The following is a 16,752-nucleotide window of genomic DNA, read 5'->3' as shown; positions in this document are numbered from 1 at the left end:
GAAGGGGGCACTGTAAGCCCCCAGCATAGAAGAGAGAAGAAAAGGTGTTCTGGGAACACATCGCCTGCCACATAAGGTTTGGGTATCGCTAGATGGTTGAAGGTCTGGACGACCTTGACGGCTGTTCGTAACAAGCTAAGGCATCGTGTGTAAGTCTCCAAGAGAAGCATTGTATTACATATGCATGACTGCTGCAACACATTACTTGGCAGCTTGAAACAAGATAAATTGAGAATCACCACTTTCTCCATCAGACATCTGACGTGAGCTCCCTACGCTGAAACCAGGGTGCCTGCATTCCTCTCTGCAGTGCTCAGGGGGAAGTTCCCCTGCTTTCCCTGGCCTTGCCACCAGCTGTGTGCCTTGGCCCATGGCCTCTTCTTCTGTCTCAGCGCCAGCAAGTCCTTCTCTGTCCCATCACTCTCACCTCTTCTCCTGCCTTTCTCTTCTATGTTAAGGGCCCATGCCTATGCTTTGTGATAATCTCCCCATTTCAAAGTCTGTAACTTTGTACATCTGCAGAGTCCTTTAGGCTGTTTAAGACGATCACCAGTTCCTTGGAATTGGGACAGGGATAACTTTGGGGTGCTGTTTTCTGCATTCTATGGGCATTAAGGTTTTCAAGCAAGACAGTGACACTTTTGGGGATCTGTCTGAGGAGTGCTATAGTGACACTTTGAAGACTTTTGACAATGGGACAGATGCAAATGACAGAGGTGGGGTAGACTCCCTAGGAACTGGCAGATGACTGAGTGGAGAGTGAGGGGCAGAGCAGGGGTGGAGTTGTCACTTGATTCAGGCTTGAATATCCATAAATGTGGAATTAATAGTGTCATTTAATAGAAGTATTTAGTGCAGGAAAGTGGAGATGTGACAAATTTCAGTTTGACCCTACAGCTTCTCTACTTTTAAATCCTGAGTAGGAAATACAAGACAAATATAGATTCAAGATATACAAGGAAGGGCAGGTGAGTTAAAGCCCCAGCCTGCAGTGCCGGCATCCCATATGGGCACCGGTTCAAGTCCTGGCTGCTCTACATCCAATCCAGCTCTCTGCTATGGCCTGGTAAAGCACTAGAAGATGGCCCAAGTGCTTAGGCCACTGCACCTGCGTGGGAGACCCGGAATAAGCTCCTGGCTCCTGGCTTCGGATTGACCCAGCTCTGGCCTTTGCAGCCACTTGGGGAGTGAACCAGTGGATGGAAGATCAATCTCTCTCTCTGTCTCTCTGTAACTCTGCCTGTCAAATAAATAAATAAATCTTTGGGGGGTGGGGGGAAGAAGATTTACAAGGGCTGGCACTGTGGTGCAGCGGGTTAATGCCCTGGCCTGAAGCACTGGCATCCCATATGGGTGCCGGTTCGAGTCCCCACTGCTCCTCTTCCAATCCAGCTCTCTGCTGTGGCCTGTAAAAGCAGTGGAGGATGGCCCAAGTCATTGGGCCCCTGAACCCGCATGAGAGACCTGGAAGAAGCTCCTGGCTCCCTGGCTTCGGATCAGCACAGCTCCAGCCATTCCGGTCAACTGGGAGTGAACCATCGGATGGAAGACCTCTCTCTCTCTTTCTCTCTGCCTTTGTAACTCTGCCTTTCAAATAAATAAATAAATCTTTAAAAAAAAAAAAGAGAGAGAGAGAGAGACTTACAAGGAGAGAAGTAATAGGCGGGAATGGTTGAGTGAGAGGTGCCGAGGATGACAAGGAAGAATCACGAAGGACAGGAACAGACTGAGAAGGAAGACAGGGAAAGAAGGTGGAATTAGGAGAGTGAGAGCAGAAATGCAGACATGAGGAAGACAGACAGAGCCTGGAGTGAGAGAAACTGGGAGGGGACCAGCTCTGAGGTTTCTGGCATGAGCGGATGGGTCCATTTGACTTTCTGGGTCACTAGAGTGGAGCTCCCAGTTGTAAGTTGGAACTTTAAGGTGTTCGGAGGTTACTCACTGTCCACAGCGTCTCTGTCTTACCCAGCGTTCTTGCAGCTTCTGTGGTCCTGGAGCAGTGAATTATTCACCCGGGACGCCCTCCGGCCCCCTCCCTGGTCTGAGTGAAGAAGGCAGGCTCTGCCCTTTCCAAACCTACTCTCACTCTCTGTTTTATCTTTAGAATTTGAGGCCTTTGTCATTGTGTCACAGCTCCTCCCCAGTGTGCAGGGCAGGGCTCTCAGATCTCTATCTAATTTGCTCCTAGCTTAGGAGCACTGAGGCTCAATTCCAGTGTAGCCTGGGAGCCCCCGGTCACAGGTGGTCAAAGCTGGGAGAACAGGCAGACTCCTGCCCAGAGAAGCAAAAGGCGGCCTGACAAATGTGGGCAAGATCTCTTAGCAGGACTTGGGGCAACGGTGCCGCACGTAGCCACGGTACTAGGAAACTGACTTTGAACCCCGCTCCCAAATTAGCCCTGCCCTAGCAGAATCAGAAGCACGAGAAGGAAGTAAGGTCTACAAGTGTAAGATTTCCCTTGGCTCAGCCACCACAAGTGCTCACGTTTTCACTGTCTGAACAGGAGTGGGCGCGCAGAGAGGTTAATCGACTTGCCCAAGGTCAAACAGGTGGCCGCGGTGAGCCCAGGTTTGCTCTGGCCTCCATCGGATGGACAGCGCTCTGGCTGGGGAAGGTGCATGCTGGCCAGAGTGGATGGGGTGAGCCTCCGGCCCGCCTCTGCGCCCACTCCCTGAGCTCCGGACTGCCTGGGCTGCGCCTGGGTCGTTCTCGGTGCTCTGCGGGGGCGGCAGCGGACTGGGCTGTGCGGACAGCCCGGGCTGGGGGCTGTTGAGCCCGCGGGGCCGCGCTCAACCAGGGAAGAGGACGATGCGTTGGGCGCTCAGGTGAGCCAGGGCTGGGGTCCCGCACCCGCAGCCCAGTCCCGCGCCTCGTGCCCCGCAACGCGGGGGCTGGAGCCGGCACCCGAGGGGGCGGCGGGGAGGGCGCAGGCAGCGGCTGGGAGCGCAGCGGCAGCGGCGGCGGCAGAAGCTCGGCTCCGCGGCTTGGGGTGGCCTCTCCAATCTGCCAGGTCGCCTCGCTCCCTTCCCTGCCGCAGCCGGTAGGTGCAGCAAGTGCGTCCGGGGGTCAGAACCTCAGCAGCGCCACGTGTGCTGGTGGGGGTCCGGGGAGGGGGAGCGGGGCAGCACGATGAGCTGGGGGCTGGGGGCTCTGGTCTCCGGAGCCCTGGCTTTGCCGCAGGGCTGGGCGGTGTGGCGGCTGAGGGTGTAGGTAGGTGGGCTGGCTGGCTATGTGGGACGCGTCGTCTCCAGCGGGAGACTCCTGTAGATTTGGGGCTGGTGCCTTGCACTCGTGTCTGTAAGTACTTGTGACACTGCATGTGTGTCACTGCCTATACGAGATTGTGTGTGTCAAGGGCGTGTGTCAGAGCCAGCCAGACTGTGCATCGGCGTGTGTGTGTATGTGTGTTCTCTATGGGTGATCCTGAATGTGTAACCGAGCGAAGAGTGTGCTCGTGCGGGTGACAAGATATGTGTGTCTGGAGTGTGGTGCCTGCTACGTGTGTGAGTGGCTGTGAGCGTGTGGGTACGCTATGCTGCATGAAGCTTTCACAGCCCCTTGCCAGCACTAGCCACGTCCTGCCCTTGCCTGTCCCAGAGTCCCTGTCCCAATTTAAGATGTATTTCCTCTCGGCTTGCTACCCTGTGTGTGGCACTATTCTGTTCGCTGCCTTGAGAAGTGGCTGTTGATACAGAGACTACTGGCTGGCAGAAGTGGAGTCAGGGCCGTGAGCTTCTCTTCCTAGAGTTCAATGCTGGAAAAATCTTGATTTCCAGACTGGTTCAGTACATAGAACAAAAACTATTTCCTAGGGTACACAGGAAGCTGATGTGAGCCGGGTTTCCTGCCCCCCTGCTTCTGGTGTGGATCCGCTGGGTGGGAGAGCTGTGGGTGACCCTGAGGGGCACTGGTTGCGGTTGCCTGGTCCCGGGGTGGAACTTCAGCATCGGTGACTGGGCAAGGCAGGCAGTGAAGGAGAGGGACACTAGTGCTGGGTGGGGTGTCCTGGGAACAGCGGAGAAGTCAGGTGGGGGAAACGACTGACGGATTCTGAGCAGCTCTTACCTGGGAAAAGATAAATGGGGGCAAAACAGTGAAAGGTAAAAAGGTTTTGTGGCATTCTGTAGTCATTTTTAATCCTGCATTTATTTTCCTCACGCATTTCCCCCCCAAAATCTCTCTTATGTTTACATCGTTATCCCTACTGTGGGAAATACCTTTGTTATAATTGTTACACATATAGTATGAGGACTGTGGTCAGCTAAATTCTGGGAGAACTGTAGCGCGTTGCAGCTGACAAGAGCTTGGGGAGTGTTTAGTCCAGTCCTTGCTGAGCAGAAGGAGGTTCCGGGACCTGGTGGACAAGGGAGTCTCTCTCTGGTTTCTCTGAGTTACTTGGATTTCACTCCTACTGCTGCTCCTTCTTGGGGCCACAGTGGCCTCGTACTCAACACATCGGGCGTCTTTTCTTCTACCCTCAATCTTTTAAACCTCCCTGATTCTGTTCACGCCCTCATTTTCTTCCTCAACTGGATGGACAGAGAAGCAGTACCTGAAATCTGACATAAGCAACCTGCTAGTCCAAATGCCATCTGCTACCAGATACCGTCATCCTCCCGGTCACCCACACTGAGCACTGAGGCTGATTTTTTAATTCTCCTCTGTCTTCAACACTAGTGGCCACCACTTAATCTGAAGACAGTTTTATTTGCTTTTTCCTATTTTTTCACTACCTGTTGAATCTGTTTTTTTTTTTTTAAAGATTTATTTATTTATTTGAAAGGCAGAGTTAGAGATGCAGAGAGAGAGAGAGAGAGATCTTACATCTGTTGGTTCACTCCCCAAATGGCCTCAATGGCCAGAGCTGAGCTGATCTGAAGCCAGGAGCCAGGATCTTGTTCCAGGTCTCCCACGTGGGTGCAGGGCCCCAAGGACTTGGACTCTCTTCCACTGCTTTCCCAGGCACATTAGCAGGGAGCTAGATGGGAAGTGGAGTAGCTGGGACTCCAACAGGCACCCTTATGGGATGCCAGCACTGCAGGCGGCAGCTGTACCTGCCGTACCACAGCACTGGCCCAGAATCTGTTTTTTTTTTTTTTTTTTTTTTTTTTCTTTTTCCCACTGCTGTCACTTTATCAAACAAGACGCAAATTTGGGAATGTCAAGAGATAGGGACACATATAGACTGCACTGACTGAAAGAGAACCAAGCACATTCGTGAGGCGCAGTCCCTTGGTGTGATCACTGACTGATTAGGAAGCTAAGTAAGTCCTTTCGGAAGGATTTGACCCCACCTTTGGATGGTTGTAACATGTGTGGCCTAGATCAAGCCTCTTTGCCTCTCTCGGGTTCTTCACCTGTGAGAAGTGAGAAACAGTTTTAACTAGAATCTAGTTACTAGATCATTTTCAAGGATTCTCCCAGTGCTAAATTTCCCTGATTGCAATTGATCTTCTTCGTTTTAGCATGAAATATTTTTTTCCCCATTACCTATGGTTGCCTTTTGTTATCTAACCGTCTTTTAAAGTTTTTAAATTTGTCTTTCATAAAAAGAATTAGGGAAAAGGGGAGAAGGCTGAAGCACACTACTGAGGTAAAGTTGAGGTTGAGGATCCACTGCAGACATCAGGCCTCAGTGTTGGAGGAGTTTTAGGGGTCACTCCATCTCCCCCTCCTTTCAAGTGCCGGAATCTTCCATACACTGTTCTTTTGAAAATTGAAAAATGTGTCAAGTTGTAATAAGATAATTTCACACTGTAAATTGGTATTTTTCTAACATTGGCACTATGAACATTTTAAAGTAGATAATCCTTTGTTGTGGGGGCTGCCTTGTGCATCATAGGGTGTTTAGAGGCATCATGGGCACCCTTGGATGCCGCAGCAACTGCTAGTTCTAACAACTGCGATGTCTCCAGACATTGCTAAATTCCCCCTGGAGAGTCACTGCTGTACTCCAAACATAAATCTTGCAGTCTTGTGCAGAAATGTCTTACAACGAAAATCCTTAATAAACATATGGACTGTTGGATTGCTAGCTGCCTTTCCACTCTCTTCCAACTTGGCCATTTATCCCCCACGGCTTGTCACTGCCTGTTGCTATGCCTGGAAAGGCTCAGGATGGAGCTGAAGACTGAGAAGCAGTTCAGAGGCAGTGTGATCATAATCTTAATAGTGCCCATTAATCCGGCCCGTGATGTGTGCCAGGCGCAGTCCTAAATGCTTTATGGGGGTGATCTCATTTCATCTTCATTAAGAATCCTATCAGAGAACTATTTCTATTACTCTCAATTTAGAAATGAAGTACCTCAAATGTACAGTGGTAAAATAATGTGCCCGTTCTCTCAGCTGGTGAGTGGCACAGCTTGGGTAGGAGTGTGGGTTGTGTGACTCCGCAGTCCATGCCCTGTACCCCCAGACTTCCTGGCCTTTCATGAATGGGATCTTGGTGGTACAGAGTGGAAAAGATCATCAACATCCTCTAGCCAAATTGTAGAGCCAAGTATTCCTTGAGGAGAGGGGCTGAAGACTATGGCATTGTGAGTTGTGTTCAGTTGACATAATGAGACTTCTTTTTTTTTTTTTTTAAATGTCTTCTCACCCTATTTGTTACTCATAAAAAACCTGAAGGCATGCGTAGAGTGAGAGAGGCGGTGGTGAGATTGGAAGATGGAAGGGAGGCATGCACAGGGCAAAGAAAAGAGGATGCAGAGACGCAATGAATGAAACATTTGTTCTTGTGTTAATTCCCTTCCCCATCAATCTAAGTTTTAGATATCTCTACTGTCATCAACATTAAAGATGTAATTTTTTTAAAGATTTATTTTATTTATTTGAAAGAGTTGCAGAGAGGTAGAGAGAGAGAGAGAGAGAGAGAGAGAGAGAGAGCATCCACCCACTGGTTCACTCGTCAAATGGCCGCAATGGCCAGAGTTGAGCCGATCCAAAGCCAGAAGCCTGGAGCTTCCTCTGGGGCTCCTGAAGGTTGCAGGGGCCCAAGGACCTTGGTCATCCTCTGCTGGTTTCCCAGGTGCATTAGCAGAGAGCTGAATCAAAAGTGGAGCAGTCAGGACTCAAACCGGTTCCCATATGGGATGCTGGCGCTGCAGGCTGGGGCTTTAACCCACTGTGCCATAGTGTCAGCCCCAGATGTCATGTTTTTATCAACTCCTATTCTTCTTGGTCTGCCCTTTGATTATTTCATTCTGTTGAATGTTATCTTTTTTACTCCTGATGCATTAAAGTGATCCTATTTGGACAGAGGGAAATATAAGGACAAGGTAAATGGCGACCACACGGGCACACTAATGAGGCTAGCCTTAAACACATGTAAGTCGGAGCAAGAAAGTCTACTACAGCAGCTAATAATAAGCTTGAAGATCCAAGGAAAGTCTGAGAAGATTGGCTATTTTATTTAAGACTTTTTGCCAACAAATCCACAGGTTTGCTAGCTGCCAGTGAATAAATGGATAGAGTTGGGCTTTGCAAGCCTCGTTTTTTGTTTTTTTTTTAAATTTTTTTTTGGCTAAGACAGTGGTTCCCAAATTTGGCTGAGCCACACTATAATCTATAGGGCATGTTAAGACACAGATTGTTGAACCCTCTTCTCAGAATTCCTGACTCAGTGCCTCTGGGTTGGGGACTGAGAATTTGCATTTCTAAGTCACCATGTGATGCTGATGCTACTGGCGTAGGGGCCACTATTTCAGAACTGCTGGCTTAGGATTTCTACAGCTGAAATGCAGCGCAAACTCAGCCACCTGATATTTTTAATGAAAATATTTCTAAGATAACTAAACATTTGGATTAATGAGAGTCAAAACATGAAGCAAGATTGAAAGAATAATGACTACTGGGGTAAATTGACATCTCTTACTAAGCATCTATGCTTTGTCTCTTATGTTTTGAATTTCAGAAGGACCTTTGCTTTTTTCCCAGCAACCATACTTCTAAGTCAGATTCTTCTGATCCTAGGTCTTTTCATGTTCTTTCCACCTATCCCACCACTGTCTTAATTTAGGATATAAGGGGCCCGTGTTGTGGTGTAGCGCGTTAAAGCCCCAGCCTGCAGCATGGGGATCCCATATGGGCTCCGGTTCAAGTCTCAGCTGCTTCACATCTGATCCAGCTCTCTGCTATGACCCAGGAAAGTAGTAGAAGATGTCCCAAATCCTTGGGCCCCTTCATCCACATGGGAGACCCAGAAGGAGCTCCTGGCTCCTGGCTGTGGATAAGCTCAGCTCTAGCCATTGCAGTCATTTGGGGAGTGGACTGGTGGAATGGAAGACCTCTCTCTCTCTCTCTCTCTCTCTCTCTCTCTATAACTCTTTCAAATAAATAAAATAATTCTTTAAAAATAAATTAGGATATAAACCCCCATTACCTATAGTATAATCCTAATTACAAAAAATCCTTTCATATCTTGTCTACTGCCAGATAAATTCTTACAGATATTTCTGAGATTGGAAGAGATATGTTATCTGTGTAGACAGCTTTTGTTTCCTGTGCTGTTGCTTTGTACTTCTTTTCCTATCAGATTCACATTAGCACAATGGAGATAGCCAGCAATAATTTGTCAGCATATGGATGTGTAACTGAATAAATTTTGAAATTTCAATCAGAAACTTTCATTTAAAACAAAATTTCAAACTCAATCAACTCCTTCCATTTTCTTGACTGTCAGCATCCTTCATCCAAGCAAGGTGCCTCCAAGTAGTAGCTCAGAGAGATTTTACTGTTCTGAAACTCAGAATCAGTTTGTTTATTATTTTTTAAGATTTATTTATTTATTTGAAGGCAGAGTTGCAGAGAGGCAGAGGCAGAGAGAGAGAGACATCTTTCATTCGCTGGTTCATGCCCCACCAATTGACCTCAATGGCTGGAGTTGTGCCGATCTGAAGCCAGGAACCAGGAGCCAGGGGCTTCTTCCAGGTCTCCCACATGGGTGCAGGGGTACAAAGACTTGGGCCGTCTTCCACTGCTTTCCCAGGCCATAGCAGAGAGCTGGATTGGAAGTGGAGCAGCGGGGACTCGAACAGGCGTCCATATGGGATGCCAGCATTGCAGGCGGTGGCTTAAGCTGCTATACCACAGCGTCAGCCCCCAGATTCAGTTTAAATAGCACTCATTCAATATTTTTTGCATAGTGTAACATTTTATATACCTTGTCTTCTTTATTTTTAATCACTTCTCAAGAGAAATATTGTTTATCATATTATAGAAGAAACCAAGGCAAAGAAACCTTAAGAAAACTTTTGTGCTAGTTAGAAGGCCCATTGTATGCATAAACACATTTTTGGTTATATGTAATAAATGTATATGCTTATTTAAATGAAAGTTGGCATCTCCTGTAAGGATAATGGGGCTTTTCTTATGGATGTCAGGAACTGGACCCCAGGAAAATTGAGAACAAGGAGATCCCCATGGAAGCCACTTCCAGGAGTTTATTACCAGTTCCCCAGTGTGACTCATTTCTAAGAGTCTGTGTCTCAATTCAAGTTCTCAAGAAAAAGAATTCGATTGGCCCGATCCTTTATGGCCAAGAGGTCCTAGTGTAAGCACAGTTGCCATGCTCTTCCCCTTGTGGCTGCGGTAGATTTTGCCCGTGACAAATGGTCTAGTTGATACATGAATAAATGTTTCCCAGTGTTACCCAGCTAGTGCTGCAAAGACAGGATTTGAACTCAGGTTTGAGTCCAAAGCCAGTGTTTTTCTCCTCACAAAGTGATGTTTCTTGGAGAAACATACTAATGTGGCATGCAGTAAAGGTAATCTGCCTTTGTTTTCAATCCCCCATAGACACATCAGGAATTCCCTGTGCAGGTTCCTGGTCCTTCCATCTATGTGTAGCTCCTGGATTCTGACACCTCTGTGGGGGACATTCTGGCCGCTTTCTGTCCTCTGGCTTCTGTCTCATGTGGATTTTCATTCTGCTCATGCACTTCACATCTCTGGCTCATCTGGCACAGCTCTGACTCACAAATGGTAAGGGCTGAAAGGACCCATCATCTTGGCCCATCATCTACTTGTTGCAGTAAGGGGTTACTGCTGATGAACACCAAACACCTTCTGAGAGCTCTCTATCTCATCACTGCCATTGGCTTTTCTGGTTTGTTCCCCAATATTTTGTTAAGGAAATGCATATTTAAGAGAAAGTTTGAAAAATTTATACAGTGAAAAAAATTATACACTCAGCAAATACTTTCTACAATTAACATTTTATTGTAGTTGCTTTATCGTATTTCCATCTATCCGTTCATCAATCCATTTTATGGATGGTTGCAAAGTAAGCTGTCTTTCTTATTCTTATTTTTATAATGGGGAAACTGAAGCCAAGATGACATGGCTTGTCCAAGCTCACTCATGAAGTGGAGAGGGAGTGAGATCGAACCCTGGCAGTCTGACTCCCCAAATCTCTTTCTTTTATTTTTTTAAAAATATGTTTTTATTTGAAAAGCAGAGAGAGAGAGAGAGAGAGAGAGTAAGAGAGAGAGAGAGAGAGAGAGAGAAAGGTCTTCCGTGCACTGATTCACTTCCTAAATGGCTGCAACAGCCTGGGCTGGACCAGGTTGAAGCCAGGAGCCAGGAGCTCTATCTCATTCTCCCACATCAGTACAGGGGCCATCTTCCACTGCTTTCCCAAATGCTTTAGCAGGGAGCTGGATGGGAAGTGGGGCAGTTGGGACTTGAAGCAGTGCCCATATAGGATGCTGGTACTGCAGGTGGTGGCTTAACTCCCTGGGCCACAGCATCAGCCCCCAGACTTCTTCCTTAATCACCACACGGTGCAGTGTCCTGTGGAGAGGAAGGTGCAAGGGTCAGGTGGTGGTGAGGCAGTGGTCAGCTTGCAGGCCATCTGATCCTCAAACTCCCACACTTTCTATACATCGAGCCACAATGCATAGTTCACCTTCCAAGTAGAAGTAATATTTGTAACTCTCCAAAGGTCTGCAGGGTTTGTCCTTTACAACCCATCTTGGATCTCTGGAAGATTTGATTTCAACACAGATACTTCATAAAAGTAAAGCCCTCTCTCTTCTTCCTTCTCAATATTTTAAAATCATTTATGGAAATGACAGGCTGGGAAATTACCATTTCAGAGAGCTTTTACAATGTTCAGGGGACTTTCACATATGCTGTCCTATTCCAACTCCTTGAGTAGCAGCAGGTCTGCCAGACAGGTGGGCTGAAGATGTTCTGCACATTGAGCAGCCAGAAACCTGGGGCTTAGAGAAGCGAAGTGAGGGACTCAGGTTACATGACGCCAAGAGCGAAGTTGGGCCTTGGTTAACAACTTACCCTGTTTCTTTCAAGTGCTGGTAGACATTCCGGAGGTTTTGAGGAGCTAACTACTAGATCAGTCTGGGAAAACTGAGGTAGGGAACCACTGAGATCTGAACCTTTGTTGGGTAGCTTCGTAGTTGGAAGTCCGGGCCCTGGAACTACTACAGGGTGTGGCCTTGGAGAGCTCTTCCTTTCTGTGCCTCAGTTTCCTAATCTGTGAAATGGGGATAACGACAGTACTCCCTTATAGTGTAGTGTGAAGATGAAATGAGGTGATGCACGCAAAGGGCATGCTATTCAGTCTCTGGACTGCTCAGGAGTTCTGCATTAAATGGGCCCTTCATAGATCTCTAGAGTAATTTCATCCTATCCCTATGGGGTGACTTTAGGAACTATTGAGAGGAAATAGAGGAAGTAGCCTTTCAGGAGATGACATTTTATTAGTCTAGGGAGGATGAGGATTCTGCTCAAAAACCTCCAACTAAGAAGCTGTAACTTGCATATGCCTTGGAGAGCCCATTGGCAGGTTTAATTGGATATGATAAGCAGCAATTGATATCAGAAGTGGATAATTCTGTAAAAATTCAGGAGATTCAGAAGGAATGGGAAAAAATGGGATGGAAGAGGGGCACATGCCTGCAGAGACCGTTCTAGCACGCACAGGAAACACTGTAATCCAGGCCTCTCAGCCAGTGAGGCATTGAACAAACACAGGGAAACTAATACCACGTGTTCATGTGGGAGGACTGCACTCCGACCCTGAGCATTTTCCCTGACTGCTCTCCATGACGTATCTGTATCAGGATCACTGGACACTTGTTAAAATACAGGTTCCTGCACGTCCTCATTTAGAAATGCTTTGGGTGAGGCTGAGTCTGCAGTTTTGCAAATGATTTTTCAGTATGCTAATGTTGGAGAACCACCACTGTCACCAGCATAATTCTAGAAGGTTCAACACACTTATTTTAAAGATTTAACTTAGATGGAATGAAAATTCCAGGCCTCTGAAATCAGTAATCACAAGATCCTTGATGTGTTCCCGGGCTTTGCTCTGGGAGTCTACCTTATGGGGAAGAGGAATGATTTCTGTAGCGTACCCCAAAGTAGAGGAGATGGGCCGCCAGGTACATAGCTGCCTTACAGAAATGTAGAGTAGGAAATATACAGCGGTCCACAACGGGGTCCTGACAAACTGGAGACCACCTTATTACAACAGCTGATCAACTTCTTAGTAAAGACTCACTGAGAACTTGCTTCATATTTATTCATTTTATTTTCGTGGGTTTTTTGGCATTAACTTTGTGGAGTTGGTATGAAGTTCATCTCCATTATACAGATGAGGCTTCTGAGGCTGAGTAAAGTTGATTTTTCCAAGGTCATAATAATAATTGATAGAATGCAATAGAACAGATTTCAAGGGCATGTTTTGAATCAGGGGTTAGCAAACTATCTGGCCTAGTGCTTGTTTCTGCGTGGCCTGTGATCTAGAAACAGCTGTCATAGTTTGAAATTGTTGGGAGACAATCAAAAGGAGAATAATATTTCCTGACAGGTAAAAATTGTATGATATTAAAATTTCACTGTCCATAAATAATATTTGTCAGAACACAGCCATACTTATTCATTTATGAATTGCGAATGGATCTTTTTATGCTACAATAATAGAGATGAGTAGCTATGACAGTGAACTTAGGCTTTGAAATGGCTGAAGCATTTGCCAAATGACTCTTTACCAAAAAAGAAAGCGCCAACCTCTGCTTTAAACTATTGTGTCAGTGTTTTTGTTGTTAAAACTTCAGTCATTTGAGTACCACTCCTTCATGACTCTTACCACCTTCTCATGCCATCTGCAGCGTTGTCTGCATTGGATTTTCCTTTAGATCAATTAATTTTTCTTAAATATATTTATTTTATAAGCAAAAAAGTAACTGAAAAGCAGTATTGGTTGCAAGAGGAGACAACTACAAAAACAAAGGCAGTACACACAAAACAGTGTATTATACATGACTTGAAGAGCTGAAAAAATGTCGGCGTTATTTCCACTTTCCTGAGGATCCCTTTGCCTTTTCTGTGCAAAGCATCCTAACTTCTGACGCTGCACCTGCGTCAGTTTTGGAGGACTTGGCTCCGTCTCATTGGAGTCCCCTTTATGCACAGCACTATGGGCTGGAGGTACCTGAGAATCCATGTCCACGTCCAGATGGCCCTCATCCATACACTATGGGTGCGGGGGTGTCAGTACCTCTGTTTCCTCCTCTCTTGTCTGGAACAAATCTGAGGCATATGTTTTGCACCAAATCCCGTAGTTCTCTTGTGTGATTAAGCTTCAGTGGCAGAGTAACACATCCCCATTGGCTGTCTCTGATTCCTTCTCCTGTAAGATTGTTTCCCCGCCAATGCACCTGCACCTGCTGCATTAACTCCTCTCCTCAAGGTCTGCTTCCTGGGGAACCTAAGACAGCAGCGTTCCTTGCAAAAGTTCCCGAGCCTGAGACTTGTCCTTCTCTAGTATAAAAGAGAGGTTTGCAAATGGCAGGCGGATTTTCCAAGATAAGCTGGCACCTATGTGAGTCTCTTTCATCAACATAAATAACAGTGATTAAAATAGAAAATGCAAAGAGAACATACTTGCAGGATACCATGTGGTAGTACTTGAAGTTGTAGCCACCTGCTGCTTGATAGCATATTGCTGCTCCTGTGATATGAGAACCACGTTTGGGGAACCAGTGTTTGACTGCATTGATTCTCGAGGAGTGGTTCCTGGACCAGCATCAGCAATGTCTGTGAACTTGTCAGAAATGCAGATTCTCCCCTCTAAACCTACTAAATCAGAAACTTGCAGGTGGGACCCAGCATTTTTGTTTTAACAAGCCTCCCTGTGGTTCTTACGCATGCGTAAACTGAGAACCGCTGGGCACGATAAACAGCCCCTTCTATAGTTCTGCTCTCAGTGCGTCCCTGGCTTCCTCAGAATTCAGAATCACCCAGCATTTGCTTCCTCCCCTCACGTGTGCCTGACCGATGGTTTCTGGCCTCTGTTGGAGCTTCGCACTGAGGTGCATCCTGAAGCTTGCCCAGGCTCCCAGGTCCATAACTGGACAGCTCCGATGACTGGAGTCCGCTGCCTCGTGGTGAGTCTCAGACTGCTCTGCAAAGCTCGTCCTTCTTTCCTCTGGAGCCTCAAAAAATCCAGCTAGTTCCTTCCCTAATGGTTGAGTAGAATGTTCATATCCTCTCATGCCCTCCGTTTCCCAAGTGCCTGCTGATCCAGTACTGTGTATCTTCCCTCATAGAAGCTGTGGTTAAATAGAGAGCATTAAATAGTGACATTAATCAGGAGATCACGGAAGTTTCTTATAAATGAATGCCTCTGAATCGTAGCCGTTTTCTTCATGCAATTCCCAGATCTGGTTCTGGTTTCTGGTAACTTCACTCTTTTTATCACATTCTTTGGGAGAAAAAAAAAACTTGCCATTTAAAGAATCTGTTTTCTAGAAATACCATCTTCACTCGGTGATACATAAAATGGAAGTTCATGTTCCTCCTGGATTTTTCCTGTAGTCCCTCCTTTTCCCAAAGGGTGGGTTGAGTGTGCCTCTAAAATATTCTTTCATTGGTTACAGAGTGTTTTAGAGATCAGTGTTCTCAACAAAGACGCTAAATCTCCCAGCTGAGAATTGTTTATGTACCCAGGAACAGTATTTTCCTGGTTGGAAAAAAACGTTAAACTGTTTTGCATCTGAATTGTGCTGTGTGGATCCACACACGGGGACCTTAAGTGTAACTGAGTGAATTTGCAGTTATGGGAAATGACCAGAAGCTCTTTATTTAAGACTAAATCTTTCAAAAAAATTTAATTTTTTTATTAAAGATGTGTATTTATTTGTCAGATAGTGCTACAGACAGTAGGAGGGAGAGAGAGAGGGAAAGGTCCTCCATCTGTTGGTTCCCTCTCCAAATGGCCATAACAGCCAGAGCTGGGCCCATCAGAAGTTAGAGAGCCAGGAACTTCTTCCCAGTCCCCAACACAGGTGTAGGGGCCCAAGTAGTTGGGCCATCCTCCACTGCTTTCCCGGGCTATAAGCAGAGAGCTGGATCTGAAGAGGAGCAGCTGGGACACGAACCAGCACCCACATGGGAGGTGGTTGCCACAGGTGGAGGCTTAGCCTATTAAGTCACAGTGCTGGTCCTTCAGTAATGCTTTCTAAGCGTGGAGTTCAAGAGAATTTGGGCCACCAGGAAGTCGCAGTCATGATGGAATATATGACTGCTTGCTGTTTGTGTGGTCAGTGGGATTGTGTGTTTTGGTGCATACAGCTGGTAGAAGGCTAGGGCAGTGAGGTAGTGACAACAGCATTTGAATAGTTAATTCTTATAAAATGTCTGGCCCTGCACATTGCATGTATATTTTCTAGTGGCTCAATAGATGCAGTTTGTTTGAGACAGCATATGAATTTGTTTGAGCTTTTTAGAAGCTCTAATTACTAGGAGTTTTTCCTTTGCTCACCCTGCCCAACACCCTCAGCCCCTTTCATGATACAGCTGGGAAAGATGAGCCTGCAATCTGTGAGATGATATATTGAATAGGAACAGCTGGGCTGGCACTGCGGCACAGCGAGTAAAGCCGTCAAAACCTGTATAGGCACCAGTGTCAGTCCTGGCTGCTCCACTTCTGGTCCAGCTCCCCGCTAATGTGCCTGGGAAGTAGCAGAAGATGGCCTAACAACTTGGACTCTTGCTCCACTTGGGAGACCAGAAAGAAGCTCCTGTCTGCTGGCTTTAGATCAGCCCAGCTCCAGCTATTGTAGCCAATTGGGGAATGAACCAGCAGATGGAAGATTGTTTCTCTCTCTCTCTCTCTGTCTCTGTCTCTCTCTCTCTGTCTCTCTCTCTTTCTGTGTAACTCTACCTTTCAAATAAATAAATAAATCTTGGGAACAAAAAGAGAGGAACCATGAATCAGAAGCAAGGTCAAGCTGAGAACCTGGATCCAGTGACTCCTCAGCTAGTACTCTTTCCATTAGGTCAGATTCCCACCTTCGATTTGGCTATTAAGATAAATAATGTTTTACTTATTCCTGACACTTGTCCAAAATAAAGATTTTGGGATCTGCCCTTTGATGTAGAAATTTAACCAGTGTAGGCATACTCTATAAAGAAATGTGGTCAATCCAAGCATAGTTATGCATGAAGATTGCTCTATGCAACCACAACCCAAGAAAACAAAACAAAGCGTAGCAAAGCAAGCTTAGGTTATGACATTGGTCCAGGTTGACAGATGCTGGCTCTTTACCAAACTATTTCAGTATTTCATCCCAATAGGTGGGAACTATTTACAGGTGAGCCCTGTGCACACACTTCTTATAATAAAGATGCAACTACACACCTTTTGTTAACCATTAATGACTGTTCCACAGCAATATTTCCGAGCATTCTGATTAAAAATCAAGGGTAAAGATGGGGTGTGGCTTA

General features: G+C 46.3%; 1 protein-coding gene and 1 long non-coding RNA gene across 12 annotated transcripts in view; one reads left to right on the top strand and one right to left on the bottom strand.

The window, feature by feature from the left end:
* Positions 1–2,217: 2,217 nt before the first annotated feature.
* HTR4 (5-hydroxytryptamine receptor 4) overlaps positions 2,218–16,752 on the top strand; it is a 188,353-nt gene continuing 173,818 nt past the window's right edge. For 4 of the 11 annotated variants that reach the window (XM_089334935.1, XM_089334943.1, XM_089334937.1 and 1 more), the window contains exon 1: positions 14,273–14,411. The gene's annotated coding sequence lies outside the window, so the exon portion shown is untranslated. Of the gene's footprint in view, positions 2,826–2,854; positions 3,041–14,272; positions 14,412–16,752 lie in introns of those variants that run through there. The other 7 variants (XM_089334939.1, XM_089334938.1, XM_089334936.1 and 4 more) reach the window with 5 other exon arrangements.
* LOC149126105 (uncharacterized) lies at positions 10,488–13,633 on the bottom strand. The gene is made up of 3 exons (XR_016235362.1): positions 13,523–13,633; positions 11,089–11,222; positions 10,488–10,791 (listed from the first exon to the last, which is right to left on the bottom strand). It is a non-coding gene; the product is annotated as an uncharacterized LOC149126105 (long non-coding RNA).

This window comes from Oryctolagus cuniculus, chromosome 6, assembly GCF_051225735.1.
Source record: "Oryctolagus cuniculus isolate XC-2025 breed Fujian yellow rabbit chromosome 6, ASM5122573v1, whole genome shotgun sequence".
Lineage (NCBI taxonomy): Eukaryota > Metazoa > Chordata > Mammalia > Lagomorpha > Leporidae > Oryctolagus > Oryctolagus cuniculus.
Note: the sequence above shows the minus strand (reverse complement) of the source record. Positions and strands in the feature narration are given on the sequence as shown.